General features: G+C 44.7%; 1 protein-coding gene across 2 annotated transcripts in view; it reads left to right on the top strand.

Moving 5' to 3' along the window:
* Positions 1-13,334, top strand: part of SAMD12 (sterile alpha motif domain containing 12) — a 320,783-nt gene that overhangs the window by 142,642 nt on the left and 164,807 nt on the right. The window lies entirely within an intron of this gene.

Raw genomic sequence — 13,334 nt, 5'->3', positions numbered from 1 at the left:
TGGAGTATAAGATGCTCTGGAGTATAAGGCGCACCTTAGTTTTGGGGAAGGAAAATAAGGGGGAAAAAATCTGTCTCTGCCTTCCAGCATCCATTGGTATTCATCTCACTAGCATCCTTAGCAAACAGCCTGGTTAGCTTCAGCACATTAGTTTGCTGATTGTGAGTGTGCACGGGAATCACCAAAGCATATCGGCACTGATCGCCAACTGAAAACATGACAGGCCGAGGCCGAAAACAGGGCTTGGGGAGACCTAAAATGTGATGCACAGAGGCCAAAAACATGATGCGCAGAGGTGGCAATCGATGATGATGTGTTCTGGCGATCCCCACAGCCTTCAACAGGTCTCAAATGGAGCATTCAGAGGCTGAAAATACAAGGCGCAGAGGCCACAAACGCAAGCCACAGAGGCGTGATGGCCTATGGCAATCCCTGCAGGCTGGAACAGGTCTAAAACCCAATGCACAGAGGCCCCGGGGTGGGGGGTGGGTGGGTGGGTGGAATGTCTACATTTGGTGTATAAGACGCACCCAAATATTCATCCTCTTTTAGGGGGGAAAAGTTCATCTTATATTCCAAACAATACCGTATATATGTTTAGCCTAATGAAGAAAAGACACAATGGTTATCTACCAGTACTTGAGGGGCTCTCACAGAGAAGAGATTGACTTATTCTCCAAAGCACCTGAGACCAGGAAAAGAAGCAAGGCTTGGAAGCTTGTCTGAGGGAGATCCAACTTGGAATTAAGGAGGAATTTCCAATTGGAAATTGCAATTTCCAATTAATCAATGGAACGCCTCCAGCAGTTGTGGGTGCACCATTGATGGAGGTATTCAAGAAAAGATTGGAGAGCTATCTGGGATGGAATAAGGCCTCCTGCCTTAGAAGACCTCAAAGGTCCCATCCAGCCAAATGATTCCATACAAGATTTTCATTATTAAAAGATTCTCCCTCGTAAGTGCTTTAGGCCAAGTTCACAATTTTGAACTAGGCAGATATTCCTGCTATTTTCATCAGAAAAGGCAAGCTATTTTCCAGATGGATTTGCCCTACTTGTCATTCTTGAACCTAAGAGATCAGGTTAAAAAATGATTAAGATTAGCAGCTTTTTCTTTGGGAGAATCAAGGGAAGAATAAATTCATAGATATCTTGGAGCTGCTCAGAAGAATTTTACCCTGGAGAAAAAAAAAGGGACAAGATTAATTAGGAGATGTAGCCAAATATGCATGAGAAGAAGCCACCATAGTATTACTCAGGGGTGGGTTCCGGCTTCTTCTACTGTTGGTTTGCTCAGGGACATGCTTCACGCGCATGTGCTTGATGTGCGCAATGCGCACATGCACAATAGGTTAAAAATGCTTCTGCGTATGCGCAGAAGCAAAAAACAAGATGGTGGCGCCTATGGCACTGCCGATAGAACCAGTTCGGGGGTGTGTGGCCAGCTGAGTTACTACCTACTCAGCCGAACCGATCCGAACTGGTAGGAATCCACCTCTGGTTACACTGTAGTTAGAACCTACCTCTTCTCTGGTAGCAAATGACAGCTACAAGGACATTTCCTTTCAATTTATCCTATAGCTTTACAACAATCCTAAATTGTAGTTTGGGACTGAGAGACAGTGACTCTTTGGCCCAGAGACATCCATTGAATTCCATGATAGAAAGAGGACTTGAATCTAGATCTCCCAAATTGCAGCCCAACGCCATAATCACTATATTACACTGTCCCCAAAGGGCTTTTTCAGGAGGAAACTGGACTTTCTTGTTTGTTTGTTTTTTCCTGAAGGTTTTGCTTCTCATCCAAGAAGCCTCTTCAGTTCTGACAGGATAGTGGAGAATGGAAGGATTTATATTCCTTGCAAACAGCCGGTTATTTGCATTTAGAGGGTCGTTGAAGCACTTGGAGATTTGTCTGTGTCATTAGGGTCACCTGAGTAGTGCTCCTGGTTCCTAGAGTCTGCATTCCCCCCCTCCTCCTCTGGAAAGCCATTCCTATTCCCACACCACTCTACATGGGGCAGCCCTTGAAGAGCATTCGGAGACTTCAGCTTATGCAGAATGCAGCCGCGCGAGCGATTGTGGGTGCACCCCGGTACACCCACGTCACACCTATCCTCCGTGAGCTGCACTGGCTGCCTATTGGTCTTCGGATACGCTTCAAGGTGCTAGTCATCACTTATAAAGCCCTTCATGGTATTGGACCTGGGTACTTGAAGACCGCCTGCTGCCAATTACCTCCAACAGACCTATTAGATCCCACAGATTAGGCCTCCTCCGAATTCCATCGGCCGGCCAATGCCGATTGGCTACCACGCGGAGGAGGGCCTTCTCTGTGGCTGCTCCGGCCCTCTGGAACGAGCTCCCCGTGGAGATTCGGACCCTCACCACCCTTCAGGCTTTCCGCAAAGCCCTTAAAACCTGGTTGTTCCGACAGGCCTGGGGCTGACGGATCTCCCGCCCCCGCTCGAATTGTGTGGTTGTTGAGTGTTTTTAAATTGTTTGTAGTTGTTTGTCCGTTGTTTTCCTCCTGTTTGTATTCCCCCCCCCTTTTTTTTGGTTTGTGAGCCGCCCTGAGTCCCTCTGGGAATAGGGCGGCATAGAAATCCAATAAATCAAATCAAATCAAATCATTCAAAGGGTGGCCAGTGCATGACACATCTGGCTGACAGGCTGCAAGTTTGACACCCCTGTTTTAGAGGGTTGTTGAAGCACTTGGAGGTTTCTCTGTGTCCTCAGGGTCACCTAAGTGGTGTTCCAGGTTATATCACACTGCCTTTTCTTGGAGGAAGTGATGGGAGATTATGTACCTTGAACTTTGAGCTAGAAATTGTGATTTTGGATCCGTTTCAGCATTCTGTTTAACTATTTGCATTTAATTTGACACGTCCAAATATCTACCATTCTGTTAGGTTAAAGATTTACGTTCCACTACATGATGTTTTAGGCATTGTTGCCTATTTCTTCCTGGTACATATTTACAAAGCCTCTTTTTCAGCTTCTTTTGTGTTAAAAGAAGAGGAAAAAGAAAACTTTCTCCTATGGAGCATTGCCCAGAAAATTTCTCTATAACAGGTTTTAATGGGGGGGGGGGAGGTGAAATCACAGAGGAATAACTTACATTTCTTCATTTGTGACAGTTAGACGGAAGTCAAGGGTGGGCTGATGTTTTTCTGCTCAATAGTCGTTCTTTATCAAAAGACCAACATTTCCACCTTGGTTGCTGGCATTTTGAAAATGAATTTCATTTTGCAGAACACTTAAGCGTATAAGCGACACAATTGTTCTGATAGGTTTGAGCAGCTAAAGGAAGCCCCTTAAGGGAACATCACCTGTTCTCAAGCACTTGGAATTGTCAAGGTTCAGTAGCAATGTTTTTTTCTGCCTCTGAGAAAGCCCTGGGAGGTTGCTAATTAGACTTCACCTACACCTGTTCATTGGAAATTGTAGCCTCTCCAAAGGGCTTCTGCAGGCGGCATTAGTCGCGAGACCCAAATGCCATATTGGTGCTGAAAGCAGGCATGAAGTTCATTGTGAACCACTCAACCCATTGATTCTAGATGGTATTCCTTTCGTTGGGTGTTTACAAATGATAGTTTTTCTATTCAAAACAGAATGAGCGGCGAAGTATTGGGAATGTGTTAAACCTCTTGTATTACAGCTCAGGGAAGCCAAGCAGATTTGTCCTCACTCAATCAGTGGTAAAACATGCCTCCAGAAGTTGTGGGTGCTCCAACACTGGAGGTTAGACAAGATTGGACAACCATCTGTCTGAAATGGTATAGGGCCGTGATAGTGAACCTATGGCATGTGTGCCACAGGTGGCATGCGGAGCCATTTCTAAGGGCACGCAAGGCATTGCCCTGTCAACTCCAGCGCTCATGCACGCGCTGGCCAGCTGATTTCGGCCTTGATTTTCAGCTGTTTTTATCCCTCCAGAGTCTTCAGGGAAGCCTCCTGAAGCCTCTGGAGGGTAAACCGCCCAACACGCAAACCGGAAGTTCGGGAACAGACTTCCAGGTTCCCTATTGGGCTGTTTTTCTCCCTATGGAGGCTTCAGGGAATTGTCCTGAAGTCTCCAGAGGATGAAAAACAGCCCAATGCGCAAACTGGAAGTCCGTTCCCAAACTTCTGGTTTGTGTGTTGGGCCATTTTTCACCCTCCGGAGGAAGAGAAATGGCCCAACACGCAAACTGGAAGTTGGAAAACGGACCGTTTCTGGCATCCGGAGGGTCTCCGGGGAATGGGGGTGGGCATTTTCACCCTCCCCAAGCTCCTAGAAAGCCTCTGGAGCCTGGGGAGGGTGAAAAATGGGCCCACAGTGCCATCGCACACCAAAAGTGGGGGGAGGGCGGGGGGGGTCATGCACGCATGCGTGGGTTGGTTTTGCCATGCACGGGAGAGGGCATATAGAATTATGGGTGTGGGCACATGCATGCATGCATGACCACCACCCCGCACTCCCCCTACTTTTGGCACGTGGTGGCAAAAGGGTTAGCCATCATTGGCATAGGGTTTCCTGCTTGAGGAGAAGGTTGGACTAGAACAGGAGTCAGCAACCTGCAGCTCTGGAGCCACATGTGGCTCTTTCATCCCTCTGCTATGGCTCCCTGTCGCTCAAAATACGCGTCACAACTGCCAATGTGTGATACCTGCTGGCACGCGATTTATTGAGTTTTTCAACCCCTGGTAGGCCAATCATGGATAAATCCAAGAAAAGAAAAGTTTCAGAAGAATACAGAATGTTTAATTCGACTATGTATGCTAGTGCTTTGGCCGCTCAGGAAATATTCAGGCACGGGAAGGGTTTTGTGGCTCCCGGTGTTTTCTTTTCTGTGGGAAATGGGTCCAAATGGCTCTTTGAGAGTTTAAAATTGCCGACCCCTGGACTAGAAGGCCTCCAAGGTCTTTTACAACTCTCTTGTCCCAAAGGTGTTTTTTCAAGAGGCAACTGGACTTGAGCTGAAGAAGCTTCTTACATGAGAAGCAAAAACATCTTTATAAAGGAAAACCAGACAGTCCAGTTGCCTCTTGAAAAAGCACCTTTGGGACAATCATGTCCGGGATGACTGGGAATCCCCATAGGCTTCCAACTCTATTATTCTGTTATTATTCTTCCTCCATCTGTCAGGCTTCCTCGTGACAAGCTGGGAACAAGGCAGATACTTCTCATAGATATGGGCAAACATGGTTATAACTAATCTTTGGAAAAGGAAAACATTACAAGAAGTTAACCATGTTTGAGTGGTGGGAGTGAGAGGGCAGAACTTGGCCCGCATGCTCTGGCTTCAGTTCATGCCCCCAAATTTATTTATTGACTACATTTATAGCCTATCTCTCTATTTATCAACTTGCAAGCTGATGAGGCCTCATGAGGCCTCTCAAGTCCTGGAGGCGGATTTGAAAGGAACATTAGAGGGGAAAGGGAGAGTGGTGCGGTGGCCTAGAGGTGGAGCTCTTGCCTCACAATCAGAAGGTTGTGGGTTCGATCCTAGGTGAGGCACAATGATGAGAATATATCTGCTGAATAAAATTCTGCATTGGTGAACAGGAAGGGCGTCCGGCCATTAAACACACAGCTCCATTCAGTTGCCCAGACTCCATCCCGCAAGGGATTTTGAGGTCATTAAAAGAAGATGATTAGAGGGGAAGGGTGTGTCTACTCATCGTTCACAATGATATTGTTCCATTGACAGATGATACCACTAGATAAACTTTCCCCCCTCAGGTGCTAATAGGTACATGCAATGGAATAGGCAAATGTATTGGTTTCAGTTCCAAGTGGAGAAAAAGACACTGGAAACACGGAGGCTGCTTGGAAAGATGGTTTAATGGTGGACAGGATCACATGGTTTGGGTTCCTGAACAGAAAAGGGGGATCACATGCTTCCAGATGTTGGGTGAAGAAGAAAAGAGAGCGAGATGCTGAAAGTCCCTGGCTTTATGCCTTCTCTGGCCTGTGATCTTGATCTTGTATTCTGATTGGTTGTCAGACTCCTATGGGGCCATGCAGGGGCAACTCTGTAGGCTGTGTTTTGAGTCCAGGTTTGGTTGCCCTGCTGGCTGATGTAATTTTCCCAGGTGCCTTGTGGTGAGTTTCTGTAGAGGATTAATCCTACCTTTGTTATATAGAATAGACTGGCTCAGGCTTTTTAATGTCTCATTGACAAAGGTGGGGGTTATTGTGAGTCTGCTTCCTGCCTAAAAACAAGTTTCTCCATTTCTGATCCAGGGAAATATAATATTCTGCCTTTTCAATATTTCCCAGGATATTTCATTTTTCTAAGAGAGGGGTGGGTTTTAACTTCCTACACATGTTAAAATGAGGGCAGTCTGCACTCTGTGGAACACAGAAAAACAGACCCAGATATTTGTTACTCTGAAAAAATGCATTTGCTTGCTATTCTAATTAAAGAGGTTGGAAAGAATGGAAGAATCCATGATCTGCACATTTTTCCAACCTTCTTCTAGATCGGGAGTCTCCAACCTTGGCAATTTTATGACTTGTGGACTTCAACTCCCAGAATTCCTCAGACAGCATGGACAGGGAGGAGTTCTCCAAGGTTTCACCCCCTTTTCGGGCCACAGCTTTGGACTTGGTAGCAGGTTTCCCTCGCCTTGGTTGAGCTTTTGGGGTTGCCAGTGACAATTATGGGCTTGTACAGCATGGCTGGCTGAGGAATTCTGGGAGTTGAAGTCCACAAGTCGTAAAGTTGCCAAGGTTGGAGATCCCTGTTCTAGTACAAGGTTGGAAAAGCATGCAGATTGTGGATTCTTCCATTCTTTCTCAAGCTCTTTAACAAGAACCAAATACGTTTTTTTTCTAGATCATATATGGAATAAGTGTAGTACCAAGTCTGGGAGAAGATAAACGCATCTATTTCCTTTCCAATGCTTCCACCTACCACATTTAAAAATTTAAAAAAAAATTCAGTAGCTGCTGATTTTCATCTTGTTTCACCTGCCTCTTGTAGCACAAGGGAGATTAAACGACAATTTGTGATGTGCTGTCTTACTGTCATATGGGACTGCATGTACAGTATTAGATGCTTAAAGTGAATTCATCAGCATACTTGGCACAGATCCAGTATATATGGCCATAAATTAAAATTTGTAGAGCTTGTTGGAAGAAATGCCCTTCTGGGTTCAGTTCCAAGTTTATTTATTTTATTATTTATTTATTAATTAGACTTATATACCGCTTCATAGGGCTTTCAGCCCTCTCTAAGCGGTTTACAGATTTTTTAGCAAATTGAGTCAGCAACTTGCCCCCACAGTCTGGGTCCTCATTTCACCCACCTTGGAAGGATGGAAGGCTGAGTCGACCTTGAGCCGGTGAGATTTGAACCGTTGAACTGCAGATCACAGCCAGCTGAAGTGGCCTGCAGTACTGCACCCTAACCACTGCGCCACCTCGGCTCTATGGGCTGAGTGGGGAAAAAGACACTGGAAACATGGAGGCTGCTTGGAAAGATGGTTGAATGGTGCACAGGGTCACATGGCTTGAGCTCCTGAACAGAAATTGAAGAAACGAGATGCTGCAAGTCCCTGGTTTTATAGCCTCTCTAGCCTTTGATCTTGATCTTGTATTCTGATTGGTTGTCAGATTCCCATGGAACCCTTCAGGGGCAATTCTCTAGGCTGTGCTTTGAGTCCAGGTTTGGTTGAGCATTGCTTCTTCCCAGGTGTCCTGTGGTGAGATGAGTAATGCCTTAATCCCATCACCCTGGAGCTGAAGGGGGAGATCTTTGTTATGTAGAATAAACTGGACCAGGCTTTTTAAATGTCCCATTGTCAAAGGTGGGGGCTATTAAGGGTGAGTCTGTTTCCTGCCTTTTCTCCTTTTCTTATCCAGGGAAATATAATATTCTACCGTTTTAATATTTCCCAGGATATTTCATTTTTCTAGGAGAGGGGTGGGTTTTAACAATCTGATGGGGTTTTAGGGAAAGAACTAGTACTTTTTCTCTTCCACAATAGGCAGGTCCATATTATGCAACTTAATATTAATATTATGCATAAAAGGCAATTTGAAAAGAAATTCCCATTTTGCATTGCAGGGGAGAAATAAGAGGCTTATGGCTGTCTATGCGATGGATATGTTTTACATTACTGGTTTTATACAAGTAGTCAACTACCTGCGACTACAATTGAGTCAAAATTTTCTGTGGTTAAGTGAGATACTTGTTAAGTGAGTTTTGCCCCAATTTCTTGCCACGGTTGTTCTGTTTGAATATCTCCAACCCAGAGAGTGCCCATCACAGAAAGTAAGACAGTTAATCATGTCTTGTTAATAGTGTTTGTAAGTAGCAAGCATAATGTTGGGTGCGTAGTCTTAGTGCATTTAACCTATGAAACCCAATCAAATATATGGAGCTTCCAGAGCTGAGGGCCATGCCTACACTCAGCAACCTTGGCGAGTAACCAGGCCTCCCATGTTGAACAAAGGAGATGAGCGCATAAAGGAGGGATCACACATAAAATCATTTCCTTTCATTTAAGAGTGTCTGTAGGCCAAGCTGGGTGGTGGAACGGAATTCTTTCCTCTTCCTTTTTGCATATATAATTCTTATTAAGGAGCTACTCTGGATTCACCACCGCCTTTTATAAGAATCTGCCCTAGGACTACATATCCCAGTGAGTTGAGCGTCTCCTCGCACGGGCAAATTCAGATGTGCTCACGAATCTGAATGTGCACGATCATCTCCTCTTCGCGCACATGGTCCTCTAGGAGTAGTAGTCCTCAACTTACGACCACAATTGAGCCCAACATTTCTGCTGATAAGCGAAACATTTGTTAAGATCAATTTTATGGCCTTTCTTGCCAAGTTAGTAACCTGGTTGTTAAGCGACTCTGGCTTCCTCATTGACTTTGCTTGTCAGAAGCAAGCACATGATCTTGGGACACAGCAATGGTCATAAGTATGAGTCCATTGCCAAGCACACGAATTTTTGATCATGTGATCCTGGGGACGCTACAAAGGCCGTCAGTGTAAAAAATGGTGATAAATCACTTTTTTTCAGTTCTGTTGCAACTTTGAATGGTCATTAAATGAACCGTTGTAAGATGAGGACCACTGGTATAGATATGCACATTTTCCACACTCCAGTTCAACTTTGTGGCTGAAAACCTCCTTTCCAGCAGACTAAAATGATCTCCAATCAGCTAGGCAAACAGGAGGAACCTAATCTGGTTGGAGGAGACACTGCACGGGGGGGATTGACTCTTCTCATAAGTCTTCCTCCCCATTTACATTACATAGCTTCAAAGAATTGCTCTACAGCTGGAGGGGTGGGGTGAAGAGGCTTTGTGTAACCTACTTGTACAGGGAAGAGTGTGTAACACGGGTATCAAACTCAAGGCTTGCGGACCAGATCCAGCCCATGGGGTGTTTAGATCTGGCTGTGGGCCACCCTGGAAACAGTGAAGGACCAGCCCTTGGTGCCTCTGCCAGTGAAAAGGGAGCTCAGGAGGGCTGAGTACATCCATTTTAAGCTGCGGCAGCCTCCTGCAGTTCTCTGCCAGTGAAAATGGAACAGGGGGGGCTTGCAGCCCCCCCCAAGCTCCAATTTTTGCTGGCAGAGGGCTGCAGGAGGCCATCACAACCAGAAACGGGGCCCATGAGCCCATCTTCGCTAGTAGCAGAGGCACCCACCCTGGCCATGCCCAGTCCCCCCAAGGTCAAACACAACCCTGATGCAGCCTGCAATAAAATCAAGTTTGAAACCACTAGTATAACATAAGAGTATTACACAACACATTCCGAGTTTCACTGGCAGGGCAGAATTTAGGATGCAGTAGGAGCAGCGTGCGTGGGGGGGGGGATCCCATCTAGTATGTAAGTAAGGTATTTTGTCTTTGGGGTCACCTTCAATTTTTGGTGATTTCATGCAGCAAATATTAAAAGGTTTTCCGTTGCTTGCTTTCATTCCCCCCCGGCCTCCACTTCCCAGGCTGGCCTACAGTCACAGGATTCCCTACCGATCTTCCACCTAAGCATTTACCAGTTCTGACCCTGTTTCATTTTTTAAGATTAACCGTGGTCAGCCAAGTGCTGTGATTTCACGCCGGAGACTCTGCATTCAGATCCTTTACTTGCTGTAAGCTCGCCATGTTCTGAAAGTCACAAATCAATCCATAGACATATATAATTTATTGTGATTTCCTCCTACTCGTTCCTTATTGCTCCCAAGTAGATATAATTGTTTAAGTTCTTTCCTAAAATAAGTATTAAGGAGCAACCTACCGATAAATTTTGGCAGAGGAACCTTCATAAACGGTTGCAGAGAATTGAGATAAACAGCCCGTCTCTTGGCAATTTAAAAACAACCTTTTTTTTCCTTCTGCATATAGTCAGCCTTTCTTTTGGCACAATCATTCCATATTCCTACGGATTTCCTTTAAACTGACTTATTTTGGGTGAAGAGCATTATGGTTCTTATTAGTAGTTAAAGGTTTATTTTCTTCCCATTGTACAGGGTGGGGCATAACCTTTTCCTAGGGGGTCACAGCAAGATCGACAGCAGTTTACAACTTCCGCGACACCTCATTTTAAAGCCCATAAAAAACTGAATTGAATGAGCTATTAAATGTTAAATTTGCTTTAAGAATGGCTGGAAAATTCGATTCGGAAGAACAAAGGATCATTGACAGAATAAAATGCATTGCCTTTCGAGAGGCTCGCGATGCTGGAGCGACGTTTATCAATCCACCTCGTTTGAATGCTGTTCGAAGGGCTAATGGTGGTCATACTGACTATTAAATCGTGTCAATAAACTCAGTTTTTGATGGGCTTTTGAATGGTGTATGAATTATTTGTGTTGTTATTACAAGTGTTGCTGTGACCCCCTAGGAAAAGGTTATGCCCCGCCCTGTACTTTAATGACCAACAATCCTTACTTGTACTGGGCCTGTTACAATCAGCGCTAGTAAGCAATTACTTTCACCTGCTGTCTTGCCCTGGGCATAAACAAGATCTTAAACTCTCTTAAATCTATTCGTAATTCTCTACGGCAGTGCTGTTTTGATTCTATGGACTTTCCTTAACCATCCTTTTTTTTTCTTATTTTAATTTTGCCTGAATTAACTAATTCAACAGTATGGAGACTGTGAGCTTATATAGCTATTGAATAGCAATCATTTCTCTGTTCCATAGAGATTGGCATTAGCTATCTCATTATACATAATAAGGTATATTATATGTACATCAGAGATGGTATTCAGCCAGTTCTGGCCAGTTCTGGAGAAGTTTGGAGAACTGGCAAATATCACTTGGCCCCGCCCCCATCTATTCGCTGCCTCCTGAGTCCCAGCTGATCGACTGGATCTTCTTTTGTTGCCCTTGCACAGGAGAATGGAGCTGGAAAGCAGATTAGTGGCACCCCACTAATCTGGGAATGGGGACGTTGCAGTGTCCTTTGCCTAGGAGTGGGGAGGGAATGAGGATTTTGCAGTATCCTTCCCCACAAAGCCACATCACACCCACCAAGCCATGCCCACAGAACCAGTAGTAAAAGATGTTGAATCCCACCACTGATGTACATACCTATATGTTCTGACCCCCCCACCTTCTCCTTCTCTATCCAGGAATGAAAGCCAAACAGACGTACAAAAGAATGTTTTAATCAGTCCAAGCTCTTGTTGGCTGCAAGCCCAAATAAACAAAGATAATAGCTCTGGCAGAAAGTCCTATAACTCACACAACACTGAAAACTGGCTTCTCTAAGAGCCAAGGTGGCGCAGTGGTTAAATGCAGCATTGCAGGCTACTTCAGCTGACTGCAGTTCAGCAGTTCGGCTGTTCAAATCCCACCAGGCTCAAGGTTGACTCAGCCTTCCATCCTTCCGAGGTGGGTAAAATGAGGACCCGGATTGTTGTTGGGGGCAATATGCTGACTCTGTAAACCGCTTAGAGAGGGCTGAAAGCCCTATGAATCCCACCATATATATAAGTATGTAAGTCTAACTATTGCTATTATCAAGCCACTTATCCAAGTTGGTTTATGAACATGAATGAGAACAAGAACGAGAACGTTGACTTCTGCAACGAGGGCGTGGCACCAGCAATCTCTTTTATCAGCAGGAGGGGATCTTGATCAGCATCAGCTGTTCATAATCACCTCCTGTAGTTACTCCTTTGTTCTTTACACTGAGTAGCCCTGCACCTGCATGCATCCTGATACAACTCCCAAATGTTTTCATGAACATTCCCTTTGATCCAAGGCTTTGCCGCCACCTGATGGCCAACCAGTCTCTCCTCGCCCTGCTCAGAGTCGACACCCTGTCCAGGGTCCTTCACCTCCTCCAAGGCCGACTCATAAGCCCCCTCGCTGTCGGAGTCTGGCGACAGCTCTAACAGCTCCTGCCAGGCCACAACACCTATATAATTTTTTACAGACATGGTACACAAAGCATGCTTTTATACACAGTTGCTCACAAGTCAATCCCAATATAGTCAATGAGATTTTTTTTAAAAAAAAAATGTAACCAAGTGCCACTACTATTGAAATATTTATTCTTTCACGGTAGGAATCTTCTGCTTTGATCCTTCACTTCTTCCTTATTACTGTATTTCTCAATGCCTTTACCATTTACATTTAATATTCCTTGAATCATTCTCATTGCTTATATTTTATTCTATTGAATTGCCACTGCAGAATTCCAAATGGTTTCCGTCAACAGCTGAATTATATTTTCTATTAACAGTGACGGAGATTTAATTTTTTGTGTGTATTGTATCCCTTTGCCTTATTTGGCTTTAATGAGATTGCCAAATCAGGCTAACCTAAACTATGCTTGGTTTCAATTTTTCCTTCACTCTAGGAGTTTAACACATAGCATTCAGATTGTAATAACAGAGTTGGAAGGTATCTTGAAGATTTTCTACTCCATCCTCAAACAGGAGACCCTATACTGTATAATTTCAGGCAAATGGCTGCCCAATCTCTTCTTTAAAATCTCCAGTAATGGAGCACCTACAACTTCTGGAGGCAAGTTGTTCCACTGATTAATTGTTCTCACTCTCAGGAAATCTATCCTTAATTCTAGCTTGGTTCTCTCCTTGATTACCCATAGTTTCCATCCATTGTTTCTTATCCTGCCTTAAGGTGCTTTGGAGAATAGGTTGACCTCCTCCCCTCCTTGTGGCAGCCCCTTAGATTTTGGAACACTGCTATCATGTCTCTCTCCCCCCCCCCAGCCTTCTTTTCACTAGACTAGAAATAGAAATAGAATAACAGAGTTGGAAGGGATCTTGGAGGTCTTCTAGTCCAACCCACTATACCACTTCAGACAAATGGTCACCCAATCTCTTCTTAAAAACTTCCAGTGTTGGAG

This window comes from Thamnophis elegans, chromosome 8, assembly GCF_009769535.1.
Source record: "Thamnophis elegans isolate rThaEle1 chromosome 8, rThaEle1.pri, whole genome shotgun sequence".
NCBI lineage: Eukaryota > Metazoa > Chordata > Lepidosauria > Squamata > Colubridae > Thamnophis > Thamnophis elegans.
The sequence above is the reverse complement of the archived record's forward strand: the minus strand, read 5'-3'. Positions and strand labels throughout refer to the sequence as shown.